General features: G+C 48.8%; 1 protein-coding gene across 3 annotated transcripts in view; it reads left to right on the forward strand.

The window, feature by feature from the left end:
• LOC139747680 (transforming protein p54/c-ets-1-like) overlaps positions 1-26,336 on the forward strand; it is a 268,848-nt gene that overhangs the window by 1,753 nt on the left and 240,759 nt on the right. The window contains exon 1 of one of the 3 annotated variants that reach the window (XM_071660263.1): positions 5,656-5,912. The exons of the other annotated variants lie outside the window; for them this stretch is intronic. The gene's annotated coding sequence lies outside the window, so the exon portion shown is untranslated. Of the gene's footprint in view, positions 1-5,655; positions 5,913-26,336 lie in introns of those variants that run through there. 3 annotated transcript variants of the gene reach the window in all.

Below are 26,336 nucleotides of genomic sequence, written 5' to 3' on the forward strand. Positions count from 1 at the left end.
CCTGTGGTAGTGGGGAGGGGAGGAGGGAGAGCACTGCCTCTGCATTAGTGAGCTGAACCTTGGGTGTGGCGGACGCTGCCCTTAGTTTTTCCCTACGGAGGCAGATGAAGGGCGACGTTACGATCTCTCCTGGTCCATCAGCTAGGTGTCTGATTTCCAGGGTTTTTTTCAGCGTCCTGTAGAATTTTATTACATGTACTTTGATATGAAATGTTTGTACGCTTACATATGTACATGTCAAGGTGCGTGCGTGTAGTGTGGACCAACCACACTCGCAGGGAAGCACGCATGTCTGCCACTGGCAGTTTCTACCCCTATGCATCGGCAGCGTCAACTAACCCAGACGCTGTCTGACCAGGGTAAAGAATGAAACTATATATTCTTGTGGTTCTCTTTATTTCCTCAACTGAGCATTTCGTAGTCATCTACGGGACTGCATAAGATTCCGAAAAGAAACAGCATAGGCTTAGCCCATGAGATTTACGAATTTAATGAAAAAAAAAAAAGAAAAGGCCATGATCCGACAAGGCGTGACCTAAATCAAGCGAGGTGGTCTGATCTGCTATGTGGGGGCTAGGCGTCGGTGCTGCGTACCGAGTTGTGATAATGACCACGCCAAACTTCGTGTCAGTTAAAGATTAACGGAATTAACCTTAGCTCATAGTAGTCTGAAATGGGTCAGATTAATCGTAGACTGATAATCTAGCGACTAGATTTGACGTTACCCTCAGATTAGCCATCAGGAAATTGTTAATAGGTCAAGGATATTGTAACACGATACTTCTGCATTTTCTCTCATACTTTATGAAATATTTTTATTTGCAGTGGAATTCCTAAATTATTATTCTCTTAAAACGATGGTAACTCGTTCGTTAGCTAGAGGTGAGTTGAATGATAAACAATTCTAACTAAACTAGTTAGAAATATAGATAGGATCTCCATCATTCATACTTTAAGAATGTATCAACTGTATACAGTTGAAGGTAAGTTGTAGGAATATAACCCAGACTTGTTTGTGTCATGCTGTGATATTTTAACAAGTTATTGTGGTAAATTTTGTTGGTAAACTTGCTTTCCTTTTTAAATCTTTATGCTTTGTATGTTGCATTTTTTATGTCACTGTAATCAATCTTTTATGTATTGAAATCATTGCCTGTATTGCAAATGGACACCATTAGATTTAAACTTGCTAAAGAGCTTTTGCTAAGCTTTGCACTCGTTGCGATTCTCTCTCTCTCTCTCTCTCTCTCTCTCTCTCTCTCTCTCTCTCTCTCTCTCTCTCTCTCTCTCTCTCTTACTGTTCCAATGTTGATAGGATTTATTTCCCTGCCGAGCATGACGCAAAACATTATTAAACATTTATTTCCACAGTCAAAATGGATGACTGGGGAGGGGATATCCCTTTTTCACGCAATTTTTCCTCGGCTCCCTATATGATATGTGTATGGCCTTGCATTTACTTATGGTAACGAGAAAAAGATAAACAAAAAAAAAAAAGTTGAAGCAAACTGAAAAGGTATAGTTACTCCTAAAATAGATATTTTCGTTTTCTGCAATGTTTACAGTTTCTATTACACTTTGTTAATACGTAACTAAAAAAAAATCAATTGCGAAATAAATCTTTTACAACAGTTGTTACCACTCCTGACACGTACGGAAAGGAGGAATGGGGACGATGGGGTCGATAACCCCTACCCATAGAGCTATAGGATGTAGAGTAAACTTATTCGGTAATGATGATTATCACACTTATTTCTAAAACATTCTAACCACAAGTCCCTCGAAATATAAAATAGCTTAGAATATACTTAACTTTGTTTCATTGATTTACACCCATGGCCAGTGAAATAAGCGTGTCCTTTTCGCCATTCCTCTTAAACACTGATAAACACATCTATAGTATCATGACGTTACCTACAAAAGCATATTGATTTGTTTCATCGTATGCGCCTCTTTGAGTATATGGTCTCCATCTGATGAATGTGTGAGTTGTGTATGTGTCATAAGTTAGACTTTTTCTACTTATCAATAGAGGACTAATACACAACACGAAGCTCACAACAAGAAACATTCCCTGAATACATATATTACCACACGTACAGATAAATGCGCCTAGCGTTAATCCTATTCGTGTATTCACAGTGACTATCAAAACAGTAGCGAAAGCTGTTTGGTTGAAATTAGTTCAACAATCCACGGAACATATGATGACTGCATGAAAACTGGCATATCACCGTCTCGGTTGATGTCGAAGCAGGTGCGGACCACGGCTCTACCTCGTGAAGCGATAACAGCACAAATGAATACACACAAAGTCATCAGGTAAATCTCCCAGTTGGTGGCAACCAGCGTGGCTACCACCTGCACCTGCCCACGATATCGATGCCTCAGCATGACCAACATTGTAAATTCTAATACTGCGGATGCAGGTCGCGTCGATGATTCGAAAACCGGTCGTTACTGCTTCGTTTCAGTGTCTCGCACCATGGGTGTTCGACCCCAGCCCCGCAGGGATTCGCCTCCACATGAGCTGGGTGACTGGTGTCAGTTGTATTGTTCATGTTTAGTACATCTGTTTTCCTCAGGTCTCTGGTAAAATGATTGTTGAACTTTGTTCATCGCTTTGTAGCAAAAGGTCGGTCGACTTATTCTTTCCCTTGTATCATATGCGGTTGTTGAACTTGTTCCTGAGCCACATTTTTTATTCCAACTATTATGAAACAACAGCATGAACGTATAAGGAAAAGAGATATGTGATTTGGTTTCTTGCTTCTCGCATATGTCCCAAATCCTTCAGTAGTGATGCTGAACCTGCTGTGGCAATGGTGTCAAATGTACCACCGACGTACACACGTACAAGGGTTTATCATGCTCGCCACATTTTCGGTGGGTAGGTGTAATTCTTCATCGTCTCCACGTTAGTCGCTGCGATTCCTTGGGTGGGGATCGTGGTGAGGGTCATGTTCAAGCAATAATCAGTGGATACTGGTCGTCAGTCGATGTCCCAGTTGCTGACTTGCTGCTTGTTCATTGCCAGTCCTTGCTCACTGCTGTTACGTTACATCTCACTGCACAGGCACGGCAGTCACACCGTCGATTCTGTCGTCTGTCAACCAGTGGCATAACGCACTCTCCCTCACTTCGAAGACAGAGTAACAGAGTTTGACATGAGAGCATATAGACTACAGTAGGGGATCTGGCGTGAGCGATTCTGGGCAACGGTGGGAATTGATGTCAGTTGCTGAGGTGTGGCATTAAGCGCGTCCACGTCATCGGTACAGCAGTATCTCTTGCGAGGAGAACAAGTATTTTTATGTACCGTGTTTGTTCGTGACGTACGTACCTTTAGCAAATGATAGCCATTTTTTTTTGTTCTATGCATGTTTTTGATATATGGTGCAGGGGGGTCTGGCTTAATTACCTTCACGTAATGATTACCATTAATTGCTGCAGGAGATGCATGTCGTCCCATTTCACTAGTGGATTAGAGTTATGGCGCTTGGATATTCATTGTCATTTTGTTCTATTAGGACTTTTTTCCAATGAACACTTAAACACGGTATGATCCTGGAACACGAAAGGGACAACCCTTGAACACGACTGTACAAACCTCGAGTGGCAGGGTACGACCCTTGGTTATGATGGCGTAATCTTTGACCTTCGTCCTGCAGAGATATGTCGAAGTCCGCGTCATCATACCCGAAGGTCAAACCACGTTTGTCAGGGGCAATACTGTGGTGCTCCAGGGTCGTCGTACTCTGGTGCTCCAGGGTCGTACCGTAGTGCTTAAACGCCGTACCGTGGTGCTCAAGCGCCGTACCGTGGCACTGCATGGGGTGTAGATGTCTCATGAGCGTCGCTTGGTGGCGATGTGTCATTCTGAAAACACCAATTACACACTCGGAACCCGGTTCATGATGCTTGACTCGTGGTCCGCCAGGTGTTGCATCTCCTCCACCCAGTCACTCTGGGAAAAGAAATGTCCGCATCAGCTCCAGCCTTCACACTTGATCATCCTTTGTTCACAGCATATGTTAAGGCTCGTCTGTGCCCTCCATGTGTCCCCAGGGGGGACTATCACCGCATGAGAATCTTGCTAAAGGTTTTGTGGAAAGCCCCATCAGATAGGCCCGGGTGTGGCTTGCATTTCTTTTCCTGATAACTCGTCCTACAGACGTTGGGAGATGCTAAGAATTCCCCATCTCCTGCCCGTTAGCCAGGTAGAGTCGTTGGTGTGTGTGTGTGTGTGTGTGTGTGTGTGTGTGTGTGACGTTCACCGAGCTTGAGTGGTGGATTCGGATTGTCTTGTTCAGTGTCTGTTGTTTACCAACGTAGGGGGTAGAAAACTTTGATTTATTCTTCAGAATAAAGTGTAACGTAAAAGCCATTGGCCAACACATTCTTATCAAGATTGCTGAACACACACATGTACATACAGTATCTCTAGAGAAGACAACATTTCACAGTGGAATGACCTCCATTTCAAAGGTTCGGGTCACTCAGGTTCCAGCACGAATCCATGTCTCCGAGCAGATTAGAGTCTAACTCAAGGGACTAGATTTTGGCTACAGCAGTAACAAGATGGTAGACATGTACTATATTCGTCAGTAATGTCTTCAGTGACGCAGGTCGCCTCCTTGAGGGTAATAGAATTCACTGTAGGGGAGGTCCTCCTCAGTTCGGAGGAGTAATGTCTTTTTATCATGATGGTCAAGAGGGTGATGGTGGGGGGTGTCTGTTGGGATGCAGGGACTCGAATGCTCCGGTGTTACGGGTACGTCGTGTGCTGTACTGAATTAACTGTGTTTATGACTGAAATATTTTCCTTGTACGACTGGGAAACCCCAGTTGAATGTCGTATTTTCTCCACATGTTTCTCTCTTCTCTCACAGCGTTCGTTCTTTTTTGTATGAGCGAGGTGACGTCAAGGACGGACTAATGAGCCAAGTAGTTTCTGCAGGCAAGAACTGCATGTGGGGTCCAGTGACCAGGTGTGGAGGAGGAGGACCATGAACATAGCAACCCCGTGTGACCAGATGTAAGGAAGGACCTTGGGAGGAGGAGATATGAGTTCAGGTGTGGTTGAGGACCTAGAACACAGCAACCCCATGTGAGCAGGTGGTAGAAAGTAGACTCTCCTGAGAACCGAGAATCATTTATCAATGACTTTGGTCATGGTTCACATACGTCCAATCGTTGTCGAGTTCTTCCGCAAGCAGAAGCTGTTAATCCCACCGCTACGACCTCACCAGTGACGTAATTTCGACCGTCACTGCAATCTGTAGTGCCAGGGCCATTAGCAGTGTCGCGGGTGGGCCTGTTTATGCAGATTATCCCAAGGTATTTATCTTATTGGAGGAAGCCATTAACACCCGCCAGGGGACTGTAAACACCCGGATCATTCTGAACAACATTCTCTTGGTTACGTGCAGACCGGCTGGACTCAATCTTTCGGGAACGAACGATAGATTACGAAAGTTTCGCTGGCCGAGGGAGCTGGCGCGGCAACATGTAAACAGTGCCAAACATCCCGAGGCCGCCTCTCCGTCCGTACGCAATGTCCGCTGTGTCTCGCTAGCGCGTACGACCCGATCTTATCTCGCGGTCATCGAGATCATCAATCACACATCGAGCTCGTGAGTTGGAGAGTTGTTGAGGAGGTGTGTTTGTGTGTGTGTGTGTGTGCGGGAGGGAGGGCGTCGGAGGTGGTGCGCCTGCCTCGCGCCCCGGGAGTTCAAAGCGTCGCTCACCTCCCAGCCACGGGCGTACTACTGAACTCCTCTCCTCATGTCCGCGTGTGAGAGAGATTCGGTGGCGAGATCTGAGACGGATTTTTGCCCACTGTAGCAAGGATATACGCCTGACGCTTGGGTGCCAGGACGGGCGGGAGACGACACCGCTCGCGGGTGCAGGTAAGGACATTCATTCCGAATATCACATGAGGTGTGTTAAGGTTTATGAACAGTGGGATAAGCAGGGCTGAACTTAGTCTATTCCTGATCAGCGGGTGTCATACCATCCGCGTGGCCATGTCATGGGCGAGTCTGTAGTGTGGCTGGAGACACTGGTGGTGTCAAAGGTTGTAAATCATCTCGGTAAATACATTTTTTTCCGCCCAGATGTGTCTTGATGTGATGGAGAGGTATGGGGGTGAGGGCGAGCGAGCCGGAGACGTGGCACCACCGCTGGGCAGAAGCTCATGAATGAGTGGGTTGGGCACTGCCCCTGGCGCTGTTGCCGTATTGTTTACCTGTACATTAGCACCATTTCCTGTCCCTCGCACCGTCCTATTCCCCGTGGGATCCTGGTGTTGCACCAGCATCAGTGAGGGCGAGGACAAGTCTCTGCTCCTGATCGGGAGACGCGAGGACGGAGAACGGTGGATCTGAATGTGGGGAGCAGCATGTGGCACTGGCCCTCGAGCACTGCCAAGCTCTACTGTACGAATCAGGTGGGACCTCGCCCGTTAGTCCCGGAATTTTCAACCTTTTCGGCCCAAGGCGGTGGAACGGACTCGTGGACGTGGCATGGGACTCTCGTGACCCGAGACTGTCTGAGGAGGGAATCAAACCTCCCGGTGACGGCTTGACGAAGGGCAGGGTCGAGTGTGCAGTTGTTCCTGGATGGATATTTTTGTGTGTGTGTTTAGATTTATCCGCGTCGGGTCTGTTCACACGGTGCAGCAACGTGTGCAAAGAATATACGGGAATCTGAGGTTTGGGTGCCTTCAGCCTTCTCCTTGCTGGCCTGCTGGTGGGCGACCTGACTGTCCTGCGCCCAGAGGGGCCTCTGGCAGTCTTGGTATCTCGTATTATCGTCATGCGCCTGCAGGCAGAGGTGTTGGCACCCCGCCCCATCATGAATGAAGCCTCGCATACCATTCCACCATGAATGAAGCCTAGCATACCACCCCGCTATGAGTGAAGCCTCGCATACCAACCCACGATGAATGAAGACTCGCACACCACTCCGCTATGAATGAAGCCTTGCATACCAACCCCCGATGAATGAAGACTCTCATACCACTCCACCATGAATGAAGACTCGCATACCACTCTACCATGACCGGGAGCGCAGCATCATCAGTGTCATTTCTGTCAGAACTCTGTGAACGCAAGTTTTCTCACTGTCTTCTAAACGTAAGACTTCATCAACAGACACCTTAATCTTCGTGACACTATAGAACATTGAACGTCACTGAGGTAGGGGTCCCTCCCTCTCTCTCAGCCTGGGCCCACCATCCCTCGGCGAGCGTGTCGAGACAAAGCGGTGATTATGATGGTCTGGAGATGAAGCTTTGGTTAAGCCCGTGACGGGTTGTTGGCAGCGTAGGCCTCGGTGCCACGCATGAGGTGAGGGGATTCTAACCTGGCGCTTATATACAGGCCCAGACCCGGTCCTCCTCCCCTCACCCCTCCGTAAGAGAGCGAAACCCTTCCGAGATCTGCCCTGTAAATGAAGGGCCAAGATAGAGTAATGGAGTGTATATAAACGTGATTTAACTAGTACGTATGTTTAGTCTCATCGTATTAAAGATATTATGTCAGAACCTGTAAATACAACAGATTTTCTAATAGGTATGTGAAGGGTATGTGAAATTTCAAGTGTGGGTATACCAGAATTCGTCCTATAGGTTCTTTATATATATATGTGTGTTTACATGAGCGGTAACCACCTAATAAGAATTTAATGTTTAGTTTGGTAACCTTAGCATGGCGCTGGCCGGGGTGGGGGAGTCATCTCGAGAGCCAAACAGCCTCTTTGGCTTTAAGACAGCCGTACCCCCGACCCGCTACCCCTCACAAGGACTTCCTGAAATAAAGTAGGTCTTCTTGCGCCTCCCAGGGTCGTATGGTCTGTGTGGTTCGTGAGGATATAAACCCCTCTCGTTACCCAACCCTCTATATAGGATCAGCCGGGCCCCATGTCGGGGCCTTTGTGTTTGTTGTCTGGGCAACAAACACAAAGTGCGTGAATGGGCTAATTACAACCTAGTTCACCAGCTTCAAACTATTTCAAGTTCGCCTATTTTCTTTGGTGGATCATTTCGGAGTGGGCCATAACCCCAACGGGGCTGTAACGACATGAGTACTATTTCCATTGTTCTAATAAGTCGTTTGAGTACTCGTATAGTACAGACTGGTCCCGGTAGTACAGCGGTTGTGTATTGATCTTCTGCACGAGCAGTACGGCAAGGTTGGCCGGGGTTATTTCTGATCAAGTTCACCCTTGGGGTGGGAGGAGGTTTGGTTGGGAAAGGGTGGGGTAAGGGAGGGGAGGGGAGGCGCTCTATAATTATAGCACTATAGTCGTGAGTTGTGGCTATAGGGATACTTAACTGTCGTCAGCTGTGTGTTGGAACAGCCTACCGCTGTTACCACACTGACGGTGTGCTGCCGTAATGTTTGTAGAAGAGACGGGACGGAAATGTTATGGTGACAACAGCGTTGTAACATAGCATTTTTCTTTTCACTATAGAAGCTGTGTAGTAAACGTGGAACTGTGTTATAACAATGTGTGTGTATGGAGGGGAAGGGTTAGTTTCTAATTGTTCAATCGCCAGTTGGTAATCGTCCGGGAACCTCCCGACCCTCACCATTGCAACCAGTTTGTACAGTAGTGAGAACAGACCCTCACCCCAGACTGTGTGCTGTGCCACTCACCATTTTCCACACATATCGTCAACCATACTGAGACTATATCATCACTTACAGTGCCTCATATGTTCGAGTATACGAGAGTATAACGTATCTTTTCTCTATGATCGAGTGCTTGAAGAGCACATAGCAAGGGGGGGGGGGGTGAGGTTAGAGTTGAGACAAGCACAGAACGTACAGTGGGTACAACACATCGACACAGGAGGGGGACAGGTGGACCCAAGTGGGGCCCCAGGGAACTAGAGGGTCCTCATCACCCCCCCCCCCCTCGGATAAAAACCAGGGGGGTTGGGGGAGGAACAATGCCAAGATATTTATAAAGAAAAATCGTTTCATTTTACATCTTCCGTTTTCTCTGACGTTTTCGTCGGAGCCTTTGGTGTGGATCAACAAGACCTGAATTTCATATATCTGAACTTCAGACTGATGGAGTCATTTGGGTACCAATGGTTTTTGTTGATTTTGAGAAAAGAAAAGGAAGATTAAATTTTCTTACATCTAAAGTCCCTCTTCATTGTGAATCTATATTCAATATAGTTTCGTTTTTTCGAACGCTGAAGCAATACCTCACAGGAAGTGTATTTCATGTGCGCATTTTTTACAGTACAGATGGGACGAGGAGGAGGAGGAGGAGGGAGAAAAGACGAGATTTTGCCAAGAGGCAGGGCCATCGCGCGGCGCAGCGCGGCGCGGGGGAATCTAGAGTTACGAAGAACGAACGAGTCGTGCGGGTGAGTTACGTGTTGTCAAGCGCGGCGTGCGAGATGGAGGGAGTGTGCGTACGTACGCTTGTGGACTGAAATGAATGCCAGCAGCCCACATGTGGCGTGAGGCAGAGAGAGAGAGAGAGAGAGAGAGAGAGAGAGAGAGAGAGAGAGAGAGGCTAAAGGAATTTAAAGACGATAAATGAAATCCTTACTGTAACTCGAAATAGATTTCGATTTTTTTTCCTACTGTAGTGTCAGCCTCACTGCACAACGTTTTTCTCTTATGACTTTTCCTGAAAGAAACGAAAGCTTCGAATTCTGTCCTGGATACGGCAGGGAGTGAGAGACTGTGTGTGTGTGTGTGTGTGTGTGTGGTGGGGGGGGGGGGGGAGGGAACGCGAGTGCCACACACTCGTCAATGAAGCGCAAACCATATTGACCAAGAAGTGCGTGCAGCCGGTGTATATTGGGGTGCCAGGCTCGGGTTCCGACGGGACTTGCGACACTGGTGTCTTAGGCGTTATAGACAGAAACGTTAGCGATATTAGAAGCCAGTTATTTCTACATTTACTTCATTTACTTATCTATTTATCTTCTAAGCCAAAGCGGTAGGTCGGGTGTTTGTTTAGAAGTAATAGTTCAGTGGTGTGTGTGTGTTTGTTCATTGAGGTTGGGTTGGTTAAAACACGATGATAGGTGATGTTAGCATGTTTATACTTTTGGTATCGATGGATGACCCTGCCATATTTTTGGCGCCCTGGATGACCCTGCCATACGCTAGCACAGAGAATGACCCTGCCATACGCTGGCACAGGGGATGATCCTGCCATACGCTGGAGAAGGGAATGAGCCTGCCATACTTTATATTAATTTCACAACATTATTCGTATGTCATTCACTGGCAAACAATTCCAGAGATAGTATGGTTCAAGGGTACATGGCTTGGGGTAGGTGGAGGCAAATTTGGAGGAGGATATGAACAGTTTTGTACTATTGGCAAATTATGGTTTAGCATCAAAGCGAAGGTTTCTAAACATGATTTTTGGATTTAATGAAGAGAGAAGGAAAACAGAGAATGTTACGTATCTGTTGTAACTCAAATTATCTTGTGTATGTCGAATTTTTTTTTCGTTTATGATTGGGCTTTGCGTCATTGAAGCATATGGGCTGCTCCCACACGCAGGGTGTAACGACTCTGTGATGGGGTCAGAAGGTTGGAAGATACAAGAGGCAGTGTAAACCAGATGTTGCCTTACTCGAGCCAGATCCCCCCCCCCCCCCCAACACTTCCGGCGGGGATGCTAAACAGCCAGAACCCCCCCCATCCCCCATCCCCCCTCCCCCAGCCCACAGAGCCAGACCTTAACCAACCAGCCTGGTCAGCGGGCAGTGGCCGCTGCCGTTTGAACAACACAGGAACGAAAACATTGCCTTGTGGCACACCGTCCAGCCTTGCTTGGAGGCTTGATATTATCTGTCAAAACAGAAGAACGTGTGAGGGGAATAGAGGAACGGGGTCAGAAGATAAAGAAGCGGAAGGAGATGAAGAAAAGGAAGAAGAAAAGAAGATGCTAGAGAAAGGGCGGCGAAAATAGATTGGTTGAAGAAATATTATCTTGAAGTTCCATTCACATCAAGAGCGAGGTATAAGCCTGGGCCCGGTCAGAGCTGTGTGGCGGTGATTTATACCCATATGTGGTTTGTACCCACTGTGGGCTGCACCCACTGTGGGCTGCGCCAGTCGTGGACTGCACCCACTGTGATGTGCATCCACCGTGAGCTGCACCCACTGTGTTGTGCACCCACTGTGTTGTGCATCCACTGTGGGCTGCAGCCACTGTGTTGTGCATCCACTGTAGGCTGCACCCACTGTGGTTTGCAGGCAGTCATCTGTGTATTTTCACAGTGTTGGACGTAATTAGCGGCCGGCTGGTGTGTTGGTAATATGAGGAGGGGGAGGTAGGGGGACCCTTAGGAGTGGGGGAACCTTGAGAGATGAGGGAACCTTGAGGAATGGGGGACCCTTAGGGGGGTCCCTTGAAGGGTGGGGGAACCCTAAAGGGTGAAGAACTATGACGGATGGGGGAACGTTGAGGGTGGGGGAATCTTGAGGGACGGGGGGAAACTTAAGGGATGGGGGAACCCTGGGGTGGGGATCCCTTGACGCAGGGGGAACTTTGAGCGATGGGGAAAGCTTGAGGACTGGGGGAACCTTGAGGAGTTGGGGAAACTTAAGGTTGGGGTGGGGGAGCCTTGAGGAGTGGGGGGAAACTTAAGGTTGGGGTGGGGGAGCCTTGAGGAGTGGGGGAAACATAAGCGGTGGGGGAACCTTGAGGAGTGGGGGAAACTTAAGGTTGGGGTGGGGGAACCTTGAGGAGTGGGGGAACCTTGAGGAGTGGCAGGAAGGTTTGTCAGACCTCATCAAGAGGCGGTGATGTTCACCCGGACCTCGTGAACATTCGCCGCCAATCATCTCGTGGAAAACAAGATTTAGATCGGTTTTCTGCCGTCTGTGATGAGACTTGCTTTATCCAAAGTGTCAAGATAGGCACCGTGCCTTCAGCAGGCTACTTGTCATTACCATTATGAGAGTTTCCAGAAGCTCTGAACATCGCTGGGATCATGTGAACATTTCAGGGATCAGTGGGTGCTTGTGAATGCAAGACTTGGCTATACTGCAGTGCATGCATGGGTGTTTCTTTTCCTTCCAGTATGTGCAGGTCGTGAGCACAGCCGTCCTGGGGTGAGTGGTGCCTGCGTTAATCTTTATTCAAATTGTTATTATCTTATTTCTTATCTATTGTTTGGATAAGAATTTGTCTAGTTCCTGTAGATCTTCTAAATATGGCGCTTCAGGATCCCGTATGTCTTCGTGCATTGCTGTACGGTTCGATTCTTCATTCACTTCCGGTGGTGAGTGTGGGAGGAGTGTTGTCGTCGCATGCGGTGGTGGCTCTTGAGTCGTTGGTGAGGTTGTGGAGTAGTTGTGACGGGCGCCGAGAGGGATATGCGAGATCCCTATAAACTGATGGGTGAGCGCGGCTGTACTACTCTCGGAGATACAGAGGTGTGGCGGGCATGTGTTACAGAGCGGCGGTGGACGGCGTTACAAAACAATAGTGGGTGGAGTTACAGAGGTATGCTGGGTGGAGTGGTAGTGCCGTGGGCGGCGGTGTGAGGGCTCTGTGCTTGGTGATGCGCCACCCGGCCCTCGCCGCCGAAGACACAACAGAGGTTTCCTTCTGTTGACGTTACCCAGATGCTGAGGGAGCCTACCGCACCAAGTTGATGGCCCACTGTTGACTGATTGATCGCCTCTGTATCTCACTCTCGGCCAGGCCCTCAGTTTACTGCTAGTCAGGGGAAAGAGGAAGAGGAGCTAGCGTAGGTCACACCTCAAAAGGGTAGATTTGCTTGGACCTAGTACGTTTTATAACCTGGTTTTTCTCCCGGCTGGGCTGACTCCCGTGCATTGTAACCGAGGAGGACCAGGGTAGTAGTAGTGTCTGTGGTCCAGCATACCAGTAAGCCTCCTTACTGTGCCAAAGCCCTCTGCTCGTGTCCAAATTCTCTTAGGCGATAAGGACGTCGCGGAGGTGTTTAAACCCGTAGATACCACGGACTTTGGTCTCTCCCGCTCTTGACACTTGTTACAAATTACGACCCTATAAACACCTTTGTTTGGGAAAAGGAGGGGGGGGGGGGGGATGCACGACAAGTGGAGACGGCCGTAATGGAGTCCCTGTTTTCCTAGAGTGACTCGCACTGCTAATTGATGACGATGTATTAGTTTTCCTGGTTCTGTTCGTTGTCAGCGCCACCATCACTGAGTGAGGCGACCGCGATGCACGACGCACTAGGGACCCAGGTCCTCATAAAGATGTATATTAAGTGGGCCTGTCCGAAGGCCACTTTTGTGCACCTGAAGGGAATGCCTCACGGAGGGTGTGTATTGCGTCGAGAACATCACCAGGTGTGTGGCCGTCGGTTGACATACCTCGGCTGTGATCTAAGACTTGTCCTGTCGGGAAATAAGATCCCAACAAGCTCCATCAGCCTTGATTCTTTCCTAAGAAATAAAAAAGAAACTCGAACCGTAAATTTTCGAGTAACTTCCAAGGGAGTGTCTTGACGAGGGATTGTGGGAGGGGCAGGGGTTGTAAGGGATCGGTGGTTGAAGGGGCCCATGTAAAGGGTTTTGGTTCTGGGGATCTAGTGCCATACTTGTCGCCGTTCCAGACAACAGGTACCTCCCACGCGGCTATACAACACCCATGCGTTCCCATGCCAGCATAGGGACGGTAGGAAGCCTCCGCAGAGTTGTGGAGAGGTTGCGTCTCCCACACCCCTGGGACCATTTCATCCCAGGACTACCTTAAATCAGGACTTCATCAACTTGGGATCACGGCGCCCAGGAACCACTTTGCCTTGGAAGACCACCACGTCAATATGGGACCACCTCACCCTAGTTTAGGACCATCTCACCCAGAGACCATTTCACCTTCGCACCACTCCACTTCGGCACCACCCGAGGACCACACACACCTTAGGAAACCCTAACCCTACAGACACTGTGTTCAGGCGAAACCATTACAACTAGAGGGCGCATACGCGACTTTATACCCATGAGCGGGGTATGGGTCATGATAGAAACGAGGACATACTTTGTAATACCAATGGTAACTGGAAATGAATAGCCATTAGCTGATAATAAGACCTCCCATCTTGCATACAGAATGACCTGGTTCCACACCCGTACACTGTATGCATGTACCAGTGTAACTACACTCGCGCTTCGGTACAAACACAGACCCCACCACTTCACCGGTACACAGTAATAGTGTATCGTAGGACGATCGGGAGTAAGGTGTGTACGCCTTCGTGGCTTACAGTTGTTTCGATTATAGAAGTTCCTCTTTACTCTGTGTTTATCCCCCACAGAGCCATGCACAGAAGCTCTTATTGTGCTCCAGCTGACATACATCTGACAGAGGTGACACACAGGCACATAAAGACACATACAGACACACAGATATACATACATACACAAGCACACACAGGCAGACATACAAATAGTGGGAGTGCAGACAGGAGCCCCTCCCTATACTGGTGGTGGAGAGACCATAAGGTACTCCTACACACAGCCACTCGCCCCGTGGGTTGGCCAAGGGGCGACACCCACTCCCGCCTGAGGAATGTGACCAACACACACACACACACACACACACACACACACACACACACACACACACACACACAAGCTCAGTCTCGGGAAGTGGTGTTAGGAAGGTGCGGTGCCTAGCCTGAACGATCGAAGAAGATGATGGCATTTTATAACTCGATTTATAAAACCTTTACATGTCTAGATATGTGTAGCCAAAGCATTTCGAAGATAGCATGGGCGAGGGGTACTCTCCCAGGGATCCAAAGGGTCATCTTCCCGTAAGAGAAGGATGGAGGGATGGTATTAATGGCACCCGTGTGATACAAAGCAAGTTAACATATAACCTATATACTCAGAGCATTTAATTAGTTATACAATGTATGAGTTACATAATTTGATATTTACAGTATATACATAAATAGATTACATAAACAGTATCAGTAAGTACTTGGAACAGAAGATTGTAGTTTGCAGTTGCTTACACTGATAGTAACATATAATGTCAAAAAATACATTACATTCGGGATATATAGTTAAAAAATGCTCTCGCTCTGTGAGTGTTGATAACATTAACATGAATGCATAGAAGATCAAGGTACGTCGCATATAAGACATACGTATATAAAATGTGCTTGTAATGGGCCTGATTCCATTAGATGTCTATTTTGCTCCTCAGGGTATGACGAATTTTGGATATAGTGTCAGCATATCTTCCAGGTTATTACTATCATTAAAATGGTCACAAAGTTGTCGAAAACCGAAGGTATTGAGGTGTGAAATTACTAATCATGGGACACTGGCTGATATAGTGGTGTCCCAGTTTTTGTCCATCAGGTGCAGGACAGGGTCAGCACTTGCGATGTTCAAGATTATGCACGGTTCCTCGCGACTTGCCACAGGTGCACCTGTGTTGCTGTAATTTAGGCGTATTCTTGCAATGATAGTACCACGTCTAGCACAGGTTCTGTGCCTCCAATACTGACGTTTCTTTAGCCTAAGATTAGTATGGTATATATCCGACCCGTGGACTGACTGTGTCCTTAGTAGTAGGATGCGTAGGCCACTGGCATAGGCCCCTGTAATTAAGGATGGAACGATTGACGGGGCAGTTTCCTGCAGGGCACTCTGGTACGTCGTCACGAAGGATTACGGCATGAACTCGGAACCGGACGAGACAGCCTTGACGGAAGCCACCAACGCCTACAACAGTGCCCGGCAGGAACAGTGCGTGCGTCATTGTAGCTCAGAGTTCCATTGTTCCAGTTCAGCTTAAACATTATCCTCTTCACCCCGGACTGGGGCATTATATCACCAGGAGGGGATAATTGCCGGGTCCTGCTAAGAGGGTAATCACTGAGGCCCTTGTTAAAGGTCTGTTTACAGGTACTTTTGTTGTTTAAATACTTCGGGGCGCTGCTGGAGTTGTGGTTTTACATGAGGAAGTGTGTGGTGGAAGGTGTCTTAAAACATGGTTATCTCGCTTCACAGTTATCTTGTGGATATCTCAGGAGGTGGGCATGGATTAACACAGCCCGAGGTAGTGGGGTCCCTTAAGCTAGCAAGTAGGTATGGCCTAATACAGCCTGTGGTGGTGGGGGTCCCTTAACCTAGCAAGTAGGTATAGCCTAATACAGCCTAAGGTGGGTGGTATTCTTAACCTGGCAGGTAGTCATGGCTTAACACAGCCGGAGGTGGTGAGATCCGCTAAGCTTTACGCTTGAGTGATCGGAGACTGCTGCGGGGTGCATTAACCTGAAAGCTTTGCTGATGTCAACCCAGAAGCAGGGAAGCTCTCTGGACACGGGGGACAGCATAAGTTGGACACGGCTTACTAAGCTGCGGCGCGTGGTCAGCTGACCCGCCTCGGAACGTGTATTTTAATCGGAATCTAAGAGTTTCTTTTTCCACGACTTTTATCATGATGATGATGAATGACGGAGTATGATGCGCATTATACATGTTAGTGTTGTATGATCTGATATTCTCTTGTACACTTTTCAAAATCACATTTGTCATACGTAAAGTGTGTGTGTGTGTGTCGTGCTTAAGGATCGTCCTGTCGCACTCGAGGATCGTACCGTCGCACTCTAGGATCGTATCATCGTATTGAAGAGCTTTGCATTATGGACGAGGTGGCTGAGATTTCACTACACTGATATTCCGTTCATTAACGCTGGGTGTCACTGATCGCCTACTTTCACCTGCTTCCCCCGCTGGGAGCAGACAGAATAACAAGTTGTACTTGGAGGAGAGAGAAGAAATTTCTAACCAAATTGTTGCTAATATTCGTATATATGACAGACCCAGTGCGAGTATACCATAGCGAAGTATGGTTACGTCAAGTAGATGATGAAGTCGTGATTGTATTTCTTTAACACGTCTGATGTTTTGTACTTTGTATCTTGGGAAAGATTTAATGTCTTTGATGTTCTTTTTTTCCCACTTTATTCTCGTTGGACCAAAGACGCTGACGTGGTGGACCGGATGTTCGCTCCTGCCTTGCGTTTTATTATGTCTTCACGTCCAAGAATCATCTGTTGACACTACTCGAAGACAAGAGTCCTCTCCTCCTCGTGTTTGCCCAGCGTCCCTCGCCAAGGAGGACCCCGGGAGATGACCAAGCCTTTCACCCGGTAGTAAAAAGCCTGGGCTGCTGGCCAGACTCGTCTCGGCCGTAATTATAGTTACGCCTGAGCAGCGGCTGACGCGGGACCTAAGGGCTGTGATTACCCACCCACCCCGGTCATCTTCAGGGGGACCCGGGGCCTGCGCGCCGAGTGCCTCTTAACTCATTAGTCTCACACTGATTGAGGAGTCGGGGGTTTAAGAAGGCTAGCAGAGACCGCTAGCAACCGGGCGTTACTTCGAGTGGCGCCGGGCGGGGAACCTGGGTTTAGGGAGATAAAAAAATCTCCTCGAAATTGCCCAAATTTGCTGGGTGAAGGAGCAAGAAGTGGTGGGGCCGTAGCCGGAACATGGGGCCCCGGTTGTCAATATTCACGTCACCGATTACCATAAGCGACGGTATCAGAGCGACGGCTTGGGTCGTTATCGCAAACTAGGAGACCGCTGGTTTGGGCTGAGTGTGTGCGTGTGTGTGTAGCGCTAACTCATGCCGAGCGGAGAGCGCTCAAGGGTCCACTAGTCTGCTCCAGCGTGGCACTCAAGGGCCACTTATATCAGGAACCTACACTCGGCTTGTGTTGATTTTGATTCTCATGGGATTGACGGGGGAGTACTTGAGGGACCGGTCGGGGTCCCCCTCCTCTCTCCCACCCCTCACACGACCCCCTCCAGCCACACGAGCGTAAAAATTCATTCATGCTCCCCCCATTCATGACCCCGACGCTGCTCCCCACCACGTCGATCCATCATTCTCCCTTGTGTGTGTGTGTGTATATATATATATATATATATATATATATATATATATATATATATATGTGAGTCTCCGTCTCGGCCGTTTTCTTTTCCTATTCTTATGTCTCTCACTAGTTTCTCTTTCTTCGACTCGTCCTTCCTGTTCCACTCTCTCTAGTCATGCCCACCAGTGACTCCTCACTAGTCGTCCTCCATCAGTCGTCCATGACCAAGCTAGTCATTCGGTTTGGGGACTTTGTGCCAGGAACATCCCCAAAAACAAATTCTTTAGTGGATAGATTAACTATATTCTCATCTTTCTACTGTACTGGGTAGGAGCTCTGTACTCGTGGGGGCCTCCATCTTTTGTGCTGTGTGTGTGTGAATGTGGTCATGGTGGGGGACGGGTGTGTAGGCAGACCTGATGGGGGGGGGGGGGTGATGTTGGCACGAGTGCATGGTAACTAACTATGGGAGGCCAGGTGTGTGTGTGTGTGTGTTGAGGGAGAGGGGTAGGGTACCTTGGGGAGGGGACGACCCCGGCTGATGGGCGGGCGACTGTAGTGCCAACCCAGTGACAACACTAAGGTGTGTATCGGAGAGAGAGAGAGAGAGAGAGAGAGAGAGAGAGAGAGAGAGAGAGAGAGAGAGAGAGAGAGAGAGAGTACATGCGTTATTCACAGGCGATAAAGACATGAGGTTTTTTCCCTCCGTCATGCACTGCGCAGCGAGACTACGCACGTACGTGGGCAGCAATATAATAGCGCAGGTTGACCACATCACACCATTCCTCCTCGGGAGGCAAAACCTTCGCTTCACTAGATTAAAGCTGGACGAACAAAAAAAAAAGAACAAAAAAGATATGATAGCCTGGAGGTGACGCGCTTGGCAGTGTCAGCGCAAGCGCAATAGCCTTGCCTGGGCACGATAATCATCGGCTGGCCCCGGGGGTGTTGCCACCTTGCCTCGCCGGAAGTTACCAACAGAAAATGGGAATTCATTGCACAACTTACACAAACTCGCAAACTCATCGTATGATATCGGAGGTGGTTTTTATAGCCCTCCTGTATTACTGGTTTATTCCTTTATGACACATGTCTTCGCTGGTATTCACGTGTGAGCAACATACGTCCTGACGAATACTTTGTATAATATTCCGTTCCTGGTAAATACACAGAACATTATTATCATTATTTACGGTGCTCAACACCGTCGTTGCAGACTGCGTCCCGTGGCTGTGGAAGGGGAAGGAGAGCTTCTCCACTCGTGCCTAATCACCGTTTCATCCATGTTTACTGCAAGCAAGAAGATGAGCGTCATCCAGAGCAATCGCGACGTCGGTGAACATGAATACTGTTCAGGTGGGGTTATGAGCAATTTCTTGAGTCGAGTGTATTTCTCGCAGAGAACATCTGACAGTGTATTACCAAGTGTTAGGGAGAGGATAGTCAGCTTGGCTGTGACTGGTCAGAAGAGAAGAACAGTACGGATGATACAGGGTTCGAATCCTCACAGCTTAAACAAAGCTTTACCGAACATAACACACGAGAGGGTTGCCATGGTGTCTGTCGTTACAAACTGTACCTTCATCAAGACGGTACGACCCTCGAGCACGAGGTTAGGAGCTATGATCACGACGATACGACCCTCGGGTATGATAGCCAAGGCTTCACCTTGACCTGACCCTTAAGGATCAGGTCAAGCCCTAACCACCATACATCGTGCTTAAGGGTATTAAGATCGGCCCAAGAGTCGCATCCTCTTCCTTAAGTGTCTCCTTGTCGTGCTCAGGGGTCGTACCGTTCCACTCACGGGTCGTCCACGTGCATCCTCCTCCTTAAGTGTCTCCTTGTCGTGTTCAGGGGTCGTACCGTTCCACTCACGGGTCGTCCACGTGTAATCAAATGGGTCGTACTCTTGCGCTCAGGGGATTCCAGTATGCCATATCTCGTGCTGGAAGGTGTGTAACCCTGGAAAATCATTACAATGTGTGTGAACTACACACGTATGGCTATCCATCTTGGATGTAGATGGAGGGAGAGGGGGATGAAGGATGTCCTCCCTCCTCTCCATCATGCAGGAGGGACACCCTCCCTCCCTCGACCTGACCACCTTGGCAAGTAGGTCAAGACAATGTTACGCACGAGAGTACTCGCCGTTATATGTCTCACCATCATACACTCGCTGGTACCTCTCTCGACCATGGTGTCTCTGACTGGGTGTTAAGAGCCTGTTACCTGCCTCCCCCTCCCTGGGCCCCCACCCACCAGGAGTGTCCGGCTTCCTCCCCAGGAGCCAACGCTTTGGCCGTGGGGCACGACACAGCCTCAAGGGGTCATTTTTTTCGTTGTATCCCACACTTTACTACTGCTTGGTCGAGAGGGTAATACCCGAGCTGGATACGTCTTGGTACCACCCGGAGTGCTCTCTCTCTCTCTCTCTCTCTCTCTCTCTCTCTCTCCCTCCAATCAGTGAGCTACTCACCGGAGTACTAACACATCATGCAGGTAGAGGAGAGCGAACAAACGCACCTAATGTGTCACCACAGCACCGAGGCGCAGCGTGGTGTGGGCAGGAGTGGAATGAGTATATGCACGTTATCCACAGTATACTAATGCACCATGAGGCAGAGGGAGGGACGGCCTTCGATTTGGTCCTGATCCACCAGTTGTAAGTTTAGGATCAAGGGGGAGTGCCCTCGTCGTGGGCTTTCCTGTGAGGTGGGGGTGGCGGGTAGTGCCCTGAGAGAGAGAGAGAGAGAGAGAGAGAGAGAGAGAGAGAGAGAGAGAGAGAGAGAGAGAGAGAGAGAGAGAGAGAGAATGTTGGGTGGGGGGAAACCTTTGTTCCGGCCCCTTGACTCGCATCTCTCACCACCGTTGTGAAGCTGGTGTCGGCCCCCAGCCATGTCCTTGACTTCACACCTGTGTAGCTTCAACGAACACAAGGATCACCTCCCTCCTCCTCTGACGCCAGCCAGAGTGGTGTCCTTCAGCCTTTCTCTACACCAAGGGGTCCAGCAAGCCATCCTCTCCAAAGGACATGGCATGAGAGTAAGAAACTTGTAAATAAAGATGTCGAGAAATGTGCTCTGCTCTGCATCACATAGATACATACACCTACCTCTCCTGTGCACATAGACGTAAAGGTGTTTGAGTTTGACTGTCTAAGAGGCTTTGAGTCTGAGTAATTTCCTGAGTGAGGTGTTGTTATAGAACTGACACAATGTTAACGATGGCGTTCGTTTTGGTAACAATCACTTCTTTTCTTCACTACTGATGTTCATAATGAAGTGGACTAGAGAAGTTCGTAGCTGTTTAAGCTAGTCTGGACAACCTCGTAGTGGTTTCAGTTGGTCTGGGTTATGTTCAGAATGGGTTGGTCTAGACCTGCTCATAGTGGTCTGAGTTGGTCTGGGTTAGGTCTTATTGGTGTGGCTCGTGGTACAAAGAGACTCGATAGTGACTTGCAGGGATTTGAGTGTGTCCTGGCTTAACACAGAGTCTTATGTGGTCTCACTTATTACAGTTGTTTTGTGCAGAAACACACACACACACACACACACACACACACACACACACACACACTTATTTGAACAGATGGGACCACACGAGTGTAAAACTTCCTCCGCTTACAGTACAAATAGTCAGTTTACACAGCTTCCACAGTTGGTCAGGTGCATTGATGATGAAAGTCATCCCAAGCAAATGTGAAGCAATGAGGATGGGAAACACTGGAGGAAAGGCTCGACATGGCTATAATCTGATAGCAAACAAAATGACATAAGTCTGTGTCAGAGGGACGTGGAAGACGAGACTCTGCTCAGCCTATCATTAGAACACCCGTCAGGATGATGATTGTCACACAGACAAATTATCTTTAATTTAGAAGCACCTTACGTGCCTGGCTAAGGAAATGTTCTGTAAACTATATGCAACGTAGATTAAATTAGCATACGTACCTCTAGTCTGGTTACCTTGCTTTGAAGAAACATAAACATTTGACAGAGAAGGTCGAACAGAATTTGCCCATCATGGAAGAGAGAAGAGTAGTGGATGACTTGATCACTGCCTCTGGTTTGAAACCAATTTGAGAACGTGTACGTAACACCCCGCCTCTTCGGCCCCGTGACCACTGAGCTACGAGAGTCGTCGTAACGTAACGTAACATAACCATTACTAGCTGGTTTTGGACAACAATTATCTCGGGCAGGAAGGTAGTGTGGGACCACGAAGCACACAAAGTCGTCATTCCAGCACAAAGGAATGGGGAGCGCCGCCCTTGCGGCGCGCGGGTGCACCTGTTGGCTCTCTCCCTCTAGCCCCGGGATACGGATGCTGAATGGACAGAATTTTATGAATGAGTTGGACGGTGGGAAGCTGTCCCGCTGGGGGGTTTGTCTTGCTGGGGGTGGTTGCTGTTGTGCTGGGGAGAGGAGGAAGGGGGGGTGGGGGTTGTCTTGCTGGGGAGGAGGCTGTTGTGCTGGGGAGATGTCTTGCTAGGGATGGTAGCTGTCATTCTGGGGTACATCTCTGCTGGGGTAGGAGTCATTCTTAAGGATGGCTGTGCTTTGTGTGTGTCGTGCTGGGAGAGTCGTGCTGGGGAAGTATGGGGTAGGGCGACCAACCACCAGAGATAGCTGTTTTCTAAGAACTGAAGATGATTGGAAACGTCTTGCCATTTTCTTTATGTAATCACATATTTTGTACTGTACGGCCAGAGAGTTCTACACATGTACCCGTGGAGCTCCACGTCCTGAACCTACCCTATCATATCATCTTCTGAAACTTCAGTATACTCTCTGCATTCCTTTCCGTCTTTTCCATCAAGTTTTTTGCTTAATTTCATGTTATAACCTCGGGTTGTTCTATCTCTATATCTTTCGAAGAACCCTTCTGTTGATTTCACCAGACTGGCTTAGAACTTTAAACTTTGTGATCAGGTCACCCTTTACTCCTTTCTCTTCCATGATGGGCGAATACAAGCCCTGCTATTTAATTAATTCACCAAATTTCAGCATATATTGTATTTGACCGAATGTAGGATTGTGAAGAACTTGGAGGGTATTTCATCCTCCATACACTTGCACGCTGTTCTAATATTTCCCCAGCAGTCAGTTTGTCTTCTTTATCATCCTCCTGAGGTGGGACTATGGCAACAGATCAGAGACGACGTCTTACTCTGGAGTCCCATCGACGCTCGGATTCCTGCAACTTATATCCCACAAGATATTCCCATTGAGGTCTTCTTATACTATATCCCATCCTCATTACATCCCATTGAATAGGGGTGAATTTCATCAACCATGCATCAGAAAACCTTTGGAGTCTGTCTAGGTCCCCTTGTAAAGTGATGCAATCTCTCTCGCTTTATATCTCTCTCATAACTTCGGTATCATCCGCGGACAGGCAGGAATCCAATCCTCCTCGCAAGAAATCAGAAAATGGTGAATAGGGGTTGTGGATGGTTCCGGAAGAAGATATACCTTGACTCATTATAAAAAAAAGTAGGTTAATATTTTGTGTTAGATATTCATGTAACAGCAACAAAGGATATCTATTTACTATCAATTTCGCTTTCAAAGTTACCATCATCAGAATGACTAACTATCATCATCAGTTTACATATGATGATGAGGGTGTCTGTTATTAAATAATGTACACAATAGTTTCCTATATGCTAATTCTTAAGACAAAGAATATCTAAATAAGATACATTTATGGTCGACAGATGTCGGATGCTTGGAGCGATTTATATAATTCCATTGTGAACCGTTTGTTCATTTAATGTATTTAGTTGTTCAAGTACATCATAAATCTTCGTGTGATTTCTGAAAGTTTTAGAAAGTTGCTTGGGTTAGTAGGTTAGGGTTGTGGGGGTTTCTGGGGGTGAGGTGTCCCCAGTTGATGATGGGGCTCTGAAGCTTGGAGGGGACATTGATGACGCTGTGCTGGGGCGATTCATGACCCCAGGAGCTAGGACGCTACAGGGGGAGGCACAGATGACGCCGTGCTGGGGTGCTTGATGACCCTAGTTGATGATGGAGGAGCCCCGGAAGCCGGGGAGGGGGGGAAGTTGTTGTTCTGGGGGGTGGTAGAGATGTGCCCAGTTGTTGATGGGGTTGGTCCGGCCTGGGGCACGGGAACTAGGGGAGGGGAGAACTAGGGGACGGGGTGTGGGTGGGTGAAGGGGTGCGAGAAGTGGGTGTACCGTGGGTGTGTACTGTGGGTGTTGTGGGTCACCACTTCCCGGATCCACATCATGAAATAGACCTCGCCGGAAGGACTTCTGGATTGCCACGCTAAGATTTACCCTGTAAGTGGCCACTGGAGCTTTGTACAGTGACCTCTGACCGTGGTGGAAGTGGGCGGATACCGTACTTTGACCTCTATTCTAGTAAGAGGTCCTCAAGGAGGGGAGGAGGAGGGGGTGGTAGAGGGCTGCGTGCATCAAGCCGGCCCCCATTATGATTTTTAGAAAACGTGTTGAATGTTATAACATCCTTCCCTCCACCCCCCCCCCCCACCTCAACCCCTCGTCAGCTTACCCTGGGATGACCCTAGAACCAGAGGAGGTCAGCGGGCTAAAGTAAACACAGGGAGATGGAAAATCCAGTCAGTAAAAAAAAAACTTACATTTGTCAGGAAATGTCGTGAGTGATGAAAGCTGTGGTGTGTGTGTGTGTGTGTGTGTGTGTGCCTGGACGGACGGTTGTGTTCCGCCTGCCTGTCTGGCTGGTTGACTGGCTGGCCGGCTGGGTGGTTTGCTGTGCTGGGAGAGGAGTGACAGTGCGTGACGTGTTGCGGCTGGTCGATATGTGTGACTAGGCTGGATGAGGCTGGTTGATATTTGTGACGAGCCTGGTTTGTACATGTGACGAGCCTGGTTTGTACATGTGACGAGGGTGGTGGCTATATGTGACGAAGATGGTCGCTCTGTGTGACGAGGCTGGTCGACCATTGTGACGAGGCTGGCTTAGCAACACAAGTCCACATGTCTTTTTCCTTAAAAGATATGTTTGTCCTTCTACTCTTACCACATTAATCCATACGTTTCCGCTCTTTTCCGCTACCACAAAACAACCTCGTAAAGGACCCAGAGGTCTTAGGCTATTTGGATCCAGTTGTATTCTCATGATGAAGTGGTTGTAGTGGCGTGGTGCTCTTGTTGTGGTAGGTAGTGGTGGTAATGTTGTGGTATTAGTGGTGGTGCTGGATGGGTCGGGTCCAATCCCATGGTCCGTGGGGTTGTTGGTTGGTGGGTCGGTCGCGCGACACATCACGGAGGGTGTCTGGTGCAAGCTGTATGTCAGGCCAGTGTTGACACTGTCCAGGCCAGCCGTGGCCAGGTAAACATGCTCACCACATGCATCACGCTCCGATCTGTCTCCCGCATGCTCACCCTCTGCCCTCACCTCCACCACGCTCCCGACTGTACCACTAAGACTGAATACGTTTAAAGGGTTTGAATGGGTCTGCGATAGAAAGGCAGACAGGAACGCCATGTGTAAGGGTAGAGATCCTGAGAGGTGTGGGGTGGGGAGAAGGTAGTTTCCGGATCAGGTACCAACCTCACATGTGCTGGGGTGTAGGGGAAGGAGAGGTTTGTTGGCCAGAGTTAGACATAGGGTTAGACATAGGGTTAGGAATTAGCCAGTCCTCCCTCCCTTGTCTTACTAATCGCCTGGGTGCTGGACTTAACTGTACAGAAACTGGCCAGTCTTCCTTCCTCCTGGCCTACCAATCATCACACATGATGCCATCTTGGTGTGGCTGTAGCGTACATCTTGTATCCCACGCCCAGCCCGCACCCCCTCCCACGCCCGTGTCCCGCGCCTGCGGCACCGCCCACGACCTGTCTTGCCGCGGGCTGACGAGGACGCCTCGTCGACCGTCGGGTCTGTTGTCTCCTGAGGCACCAACACCCGGCCCTTGTGTACCCGCTGCCTAACTGGTGACCACCTGGCATCCCCTGCTTGCCTGGTGACCACCTGGTACCCCCTGCCTGCATGGTGACCGGTTCCCTCGGCCTGGTAACCACCACTCGTCTACCCCGCCTGGTGACTGACCCATCCCTCCTCTCCTGCCGAACAAACAAAGGAACTTCAATGCAGGACTGGAAGTTGAGCGAAGCGAATGTCAGTGACACTCCAGATGCTACGTACCTCAACAGAGTCGAAAGCAACAACAGAAAACGTGCGCTGAGACTCGCTCGATCCAACCCTCACTCCAGAGTATGACATATTAGCTCGGCAGGGGACACTGTGGTTCCCTCGGGGATTATGTTGTGTCTTCTTCTGGTGCATCTCGTCGTTGGGAACACTTCAGTGAACATACTCTGAGGACATGAGGCATCGAACCCCCCCTAACGTCAGCCATAGAGACACACACACAGAGCTGCGTCTTAACTCGAACTAATTCTACCAAGGATGTACAGCAACGCCCCTTCCAT

The sequence above is a fragment of the Panulirus ornatus genome, chromosome 69 (genome assembly GCF_036320965.1).
Source record: "Panulirus ornatus isolate Po-2019 chromosome 69, ASM3632096v1, whole genome shotgun sequence".
Lineage (NCBI taxonomy): Eukaryota > Metazoa > Arthropoda > Malacostraca > Decapoda > Palinuridae > Panulirus > Panulirus ornatus.